A 7,217-nucleotide genomic window follows, 5' to 3' on the forward strand; every position below is an offset into this window, starting at 1 on the left:
AATTTTGTGCCAAAGTCACTGCCGTATTCAACAGTTTGTAATGGAATTCTGAAAGGCTTTCATTTCACTGTTCCACTGCACTTATTGAAAGGACCGTTGAAAGGTTCTGGAATGTTCTGTGGGTCAACTGAAGTGTCATATGGAAGAATCAGGTCCAGCGCCCGGAGCGTACTTAAACTGTGGCCTGCATTTTCAATAACCAGTACAGCGAGTTCTTCCCTGAGCCCAAGAGAGCCACAGACTACACACTGTACTCCACATATACACATATACGACACACACTCACAGATTTGTACTTTTTATTAGGCCTATGTTCTATAATTATCACCATATGAAAAATATATACTTTACCAGATCAAACGTGTGACAGAGCTTTGTTTAAAGGGCCATCTTCCGGTCTTCATGTTTGATGAGGTATGGAAAAGTGTATGATGAAATGACAGTATTTTTTTGGGGGGGGGGGGGGGGGGGGGGGGCAGTGATTCCGTTTCTTTTTCCTTTGTGAGAAGATGGCAAGAGGTGGCATCCAGACTGAACTGGTTTCTTGTTGTTTGTGTTCTCACCACTTCTGGCAGCTCTGCCATTGGAAACACGCTGAAGCGATTGTGAAGAGGGCTAGGATGCTTCAGCAGATCAAACGGCCCTGCCAGTCATTTCTCCTCTCCCTGGATTCAAATCAAAGAGTTCACTCTGATAGAATCTGATTCAGAATCTGCTTCTCTGAGAAAAATAGCATTGATGCAACATTCCAATTACGTGTTTTTTTTTCTTTTCGATTTATGTGTTCACAGAATAATTGCTGGTAATAACAAAATATTTTTCAATTGTAGTTTTGGAGCAATGACTGAGAAGCTTTCTTTTGCTCATTTTTTAAATTTCAGGTGCTTTGCAGGACATTCTGTCCTGTCGGTATAAAGCTCTTCATTTTCATGGGAGATGAATGTCCGTTGAAGTGCTGCTATGATTAGTAGCACTTGAATAGATATACAGATCCTTCAAATTCTGATAGTTAGCAAGAAAATGCGCTTGGTTCAATTTCAGAGGGCAGTACAACATACACATATGTGCACATTCCAACATTTAATATTTGATTAAAAAAAGCATGAAGCAATACATAGTCTGTTTGTACTTCATGTATTCTCTTTTTATGAAAATATAGTATAAAATAATATAGTCAATACATCTTGCTCAAATCAGAGTCACCCAAACTGTATGGAATTGTGCTAATCATCTTTACTTTTTGAAGTGCAATTGTATTTTATTTGAATTTTATACATGCAAAATGGCATGGATATGCAAACATAGTTGTTATACAGCAAGACATGCTGGTAAATCTGCAGATTTTCGCACAAAATTAATTTCTGTAAACAGCTGCAACTTAGGCCACATACACACATGGTGTTCTATACAACATTGGGAATTCAAAAATACATTTTTGAGACATAACCATGACTTAAAGCACTTTTGTCATTATGTATTTGTTTGGAACATTGGAACATTGTTTCAAAACACTTCTGCCTAACAGTTTAGTTTTGCTTTCAGGTGACAGTTATTGTCAGTATGGTCTGTTATGGTCTCAGAAATATACTTGCAATACCAACTGCTTTGCCATCTAGTCATATTGACTGTAATGCCACACAAGCCCTGTGCATGCTTTTGACTCTGGGCAAAGGTTTGGGTTGGATTCTGTCCACATTTGCCTATGTGGAGTACATTGCTCCCATGAATTAGAAATAGAAGCAAGTCAAAATAGTGGTAAGTTAACTTTTCTTGTCATTGACGTTTGTTTGAAAGCATAACATATCCTTACATACAGTATTTCACAGTAGATATGACATTTTCAGATTTATGAAATACGTTGAATCATGTATTGTTTTGTAACCTTATAATTTTGTTACGTGTGTGTATGTGGGGGGGGGGGGGGGAGTTGAAAATGCTTTCAGCTAATTGTGCAGTATACTCCTTTATTCCTCGTTAGTTAGTCTTCCACTGCAACGTTCAGTTATAAGACCTGGCCATTTTTATAATGACAAAACCCTCAGAAATTGGAATCTACTATATAGTCTTGTACAGGAAGAACAAGTGACAGTTGCTAAGTGATGATTATATGCATTTTTTGTGTCATTGAAAAACAGTATATATAACAACATAAAAGTGAATCGGATTGATTTTGTCCTAAAAGCTAAACAAAATAGATTGACATTATAGTTTGTGGTGATGTTCTATTTTCCGGGTTAAAGATCTACACACAGCACACTCTATTTAGTGCGATTCAAATTGCCATTCAGTAGTAAGCACCTTTAACAATTATAAATGAATGCAGTGAGATGGTATCTTAAAGAATGAGCCACATCTGAAAAGGAATCCTGGTTTTTTGTTTCATGTGACAAGAAAAACTCACCAGAAGTGAAATTTCAGTTTTATCAAAATACTGGTCTGGAAATGTAGCCTTTGTATTAACATTTTATTTAGTCTGGGCAGTTAATAAGTGAGGAAGTGCATTTAATGTGAAGAAAAAACTACAATTAAAGCCCAATGGACATTTAGCCACAAAATAGGCGGCCAGTCCTATTCAGGAAGTAAATAATAATAATTTGAACAAAAACTCCAGTGTAGAATATGTTTTCTCCGACTAAACGCGAAATAAAGCCCCAACATCTGTTTTACTGAATACCTGAGACAAAGTCACCGCTGAACTGATCTTGCACTGGTGAAGTACAGTTTAATGCATCTTAAATTATTCCACATGTAATTCCACAGGATTTTACTATGCCATTAATTTAGATGCTAGTTTACATCTTTATATTCAGCTATTTAAAATGAAATATTTGTGTTATATATATTTTTTTCAGTTGAATCACAAATTTAACCCAGAAAGTGTGGAGTTAATATTATAAATATGGATTATTATGAAAATCCACCTTAATTGAACAACCATGTCTGCAAAGGGACTAAAAAGTGTGAAAAGTCAAAAAATTTACCAAATTTTAATAATGTATTCCATTTCTGTTTGAATAAATTAACCTCCATCACTGAACCATTAAAAATGTGTTCACAGTGCTTTGGATAAAACTTGAAAGCTGCAGTGTTTTCTGGTGGCTCAAATGGCTATATTCTAAATTTGTTCATTCTTAATTGTAATGCCTCTCTGAGGTCTTTTTGGATGTTATTATAACATTATTTTCTGCATTCCTTACTTTTCACGCTTCAGCTGTATTTGCTGTCTTATTCTACCACCAGAGGAATCGAGCATTTGTGTTGTGTGGATGAATTTAAAACAAACTGAGGCGATTACCTATGTTAAATACGTGATCACATTATTAATTTTAGGTGCGCAGAAATGTTGCGTAAAAGCGCATTGTTTCTGTCAGGAGACTGTTATCCTCTATTATCATCTATCATATGTTCTGTTTTGAAATCACCATGAAATACCAACTACTTTGCCATCTAGTCGTGTTGACTATAATGTCACACAAGTCTTCCCAGAAAAATTTACAACAGAAAATGACAGAAACTGACAGAAAATCTCATCGGTATGGTAATAAGGCAGGCTATATGGTGATTTTAAATGTAGTGCAGAGCACTTGAAAATATGAACAATTGTTTCAAAACAATCATGACATTTTTTTAAAACTGAGAAATGCGTTTAAATATTTTTTGAACATGGTGATTCAAATCCACCGAACGGTGGAAGAAAAATTTTTTTTTAACAGTTTACAGTGAAACATGTGTTCACAAATAAAACTGTCAGTCAATAACAGTCAGAATGTTACCTTATTAATTTGTGTTTTTATTCTATTGTATTGTATTTAACTAATTAAGCTTCCAATATCGCAGAACTTTTACAATCAAAAGTCTTATAGCTTTTAGTTTCCATTTCCCCGACTTTTATATATCATATTTACATGTTGAGCATCATATTCAGCGAATATTAAACAATCATCCGTATCACCCCTTGCCTAACATATTGTATGACAGACTTGTGTCAATGGGGTGATAGAGAGCTGCATTATCCTTCCTGGTGCATCCTTGAGAACAAGAACGGCCCAAACTGCCTTCCCCTTTCACTAAATTTGAGCAACAATTAAAATTATGATGAGTAATCAGCAACAATTTAAATAAAATGCTAGCAATGGCCTGTTAACATGAAACACAATAATCCCTTTTTTTAAAATATTTTTTTTACTATGGGACACGAGGGATCTTACTTCAGTCTGTCCCAGTCCTCCCTTGCACGGGAGCCTCGGGTTCTTTTTCTGTCTGCCTTCAGACCGTGGTCCGCTCAACTGCTTCCCAGCACAAACAGATATAACGGAATCTGTTACCTGAAGCCTGAAATTTGTCCGTCCTGTGGGCATGCATATCTTCGAATTATCTTAACCACGTACTACGACCGCTTATTTGCATGTGCATCCACCTATGTTAAATATACTTCACGGTGTAGGGGAAGACGGACACGAACATTTGCGCCCATTAGCCTACCACCGAATTGCATGCCTTTACAGGATGTGTGCATTATTAACAGAGGCTATAAATATTTTACTGAACTACGAAAAATAATGGACAGTCTGACTTCAAACAATTTATCGCTATAAGTTTTTCCATAAAATCGACTGTTTTTTTCGAACAGGTCAAGAGTCATTTCAGCGCGTGTACACACAAGCGCATTTTGTTCTTGAAATCTTCACACTTGAAACCTTAGACAGTTTGAACATGTTCTTGGGGAAATGTTGAGTTAATCTACAGGTGATATCTTTTATAGCCATTTGCAAGTTTTTGGAATAATTTGGTAGCGTTGAGCCGCCGTTGTCTTGTTAGCAATGTCAAAGACCAAGTGCTGCAAGATTTAAACGCACGCTGGAAGTTTGTGCGCACGAATTTTATTCATACTTAATTTCACCTGCATGTGGAATATGAATATTTTTCTGATGTAAATACGAATTAGGGGAATTTCTGAAATAATGTTATTAAATTTGCGTGGTTCATTTGGGCCGTCAGATTGATGAAACCGTATGGGGCACTCACAATCATTCACAATAATTTACCACAGACGCAAAAGAAAAAAATATATCATTTGTTTTCATCATTAAACGCTACACGCACCTTCTAGTCTAACTTTGTAATATGTAAACGTTCATAATTAAATTCGTAACTAAAGTATTTTAGTTGTGATAATTAATAGCAGGCCTAATGTGCTGACTAATTGAAACGTTTACAACCCATCCTAATTTATTTATGACTGGAATATTATTGATTGTCTGTTGTATTGCGATAAGAAAATCCGAATATAAATCATACTGTTTTAAGAGTTTTAAATAACCCGTGTTTATTGGATATTTTCCCGTTTATTTATAGCAGAATGAAGGTAAATTGTTCACCTAAAATAGTCAGAAATGCCTCAAGAAGGTGAAGCAGTCGTGATTCATTTGCACCTTTATTGAATCGTCGGAGTATATAGGCTGCTCTCCACGGTACCTTAACAAAAAACAAAGGACAAAATAGCCTACTTTAGAAGGAGTCTCATCCAAAATGAGCTTTTCGAGGTCTAATGTTATAATCTTAGTAGACGACTAAAATATTTCAGTCAACCTTTTCGTAGTGATAAACATTTGGCCTGTATTTGTTTTCAGAGAACCATCATCAGACCTATTTGTTATACATTTTAATTTTAAGACGGTATACAGACCTCTTTAGTATGATATTACGTCAGCAAAGACATGTGTCTTCGATTTTTCCATTGTAGATATATCACTGAAATTACCTCCCGAACCATAATGACGCCAAATAAATGACATTTATTTACCGGTCATCGTTAACTTTATAGTCATGGAAACTGTAACACGTTTTATAACTCGGTCATTTAAATTTCACGGACAACCATTTATTGTAGGTGCATTGTGTTCTGTTGTTTTTTTGGCTAACTCTGTTGAGTGGTGACTTTGTCCTCCCCGGCTGTAGACTGCAGACACTATAACCCTGCGTTTTTATTTTGATTTCAGGGTGTGTACAGTATTATTCAAATATTGTTGCCATTAACATCATTGGTGTTAATAACGTTAAAGAAGCGATTGTGGAAGATGGGGTTTTGTTTAATTGGTTAATATGAAATGCTTAACATATGTGGTTACAATTTCATTGTATTCGAAGTGTTTATTTTCGCAGGCATATTTATTTGCTAAAATAGGCTCGAAAACCAAAATTATACAAAATAAACAAAATATAAAATTGCACTAAAAGGACAGTAACATGTTTCAGATATATTTATATCAATGCATTACATTTATACAAACAAAACTGTATGTTGTAGATATGCACATACAAGCCAATACAATTATCATGTTTTAGGCGATTAAATCACAATAAGTGTGTCAAAATGAGAGAAAAATGCAACCACACACTGACAGTGAAATAGCGGTCTAATTATAATAAATCAAATGTGTGTGGCTGATTAGCACAAAATTCAACTTTTCAAGTTAAATTATGGAAAATGTCAATAGAGAACACATAATTGAAGTTAAGCGAGTGTAAGGCGTATTTTTTGTGTTGTTACTGATTATGTTTATTTATAGCGCTAGATAGCACATTAACAATTAATTTAAACATTAAAGCATTCATTGAAATGTGAGCATTATTCTGCAGAGACGTTTATATTAATACCCGCTATCTGGAAGGAAAGCCTTACATTATTGCGATGCAGTATGCAGTTTAAATAGGTTCTCTCTTAAGTAGGCCAGAATTTCATCGTTATATATTCCCATAATGGAAAATAACAGATAAACTATTTTTAGCAAGATAGCTTGTTTATCCTGTAATTCCTTGGAATGTTGTCGTTAAACATGCCAGATAGATTTTTAACGAATAACAGTCTGCTAAAACAAAAGATTTACACACCAGTTAATAGCCTATGTTACTGAAATAAAACCAAGACTCGAGAAAAATAGACACACGCATTGCTCTAATTATATTCTTAGCAACCTGTCTTGACTTGGACTCTGCCTTAATGATATTTTTTTTTAATGTAACTGTTTATGGTTTAGGTAATTTGTTCAGCAACTTCATAATCTTTTTGAACAGGCATTAAGCTTCATTTAAGATAAAATTGTTTGATTTTATTGTAGTTAGTGTGAAAATTAATTTAAGCACCTACTCGTGTTTCTTTTTTCTTTCGCATTTGAGTTTCTCAAAATTTGCATGCCACATTTACAAAATTACCTCCC

This window comes from Anguilla rostrata, chromosome 15, assembly GCF_018555375.3.
Source record: "Anguilla rostrata isolate EN2019 chromosome 15, ASM1855537v3, whole genome shotgun sequence".
Taxonomy (NCBI): Eukaryota; Metazoa; Chordata; class Actinopteri; order Anguilliformes; family Anguillidae; genus Anguilla; species Anguilla rostrata.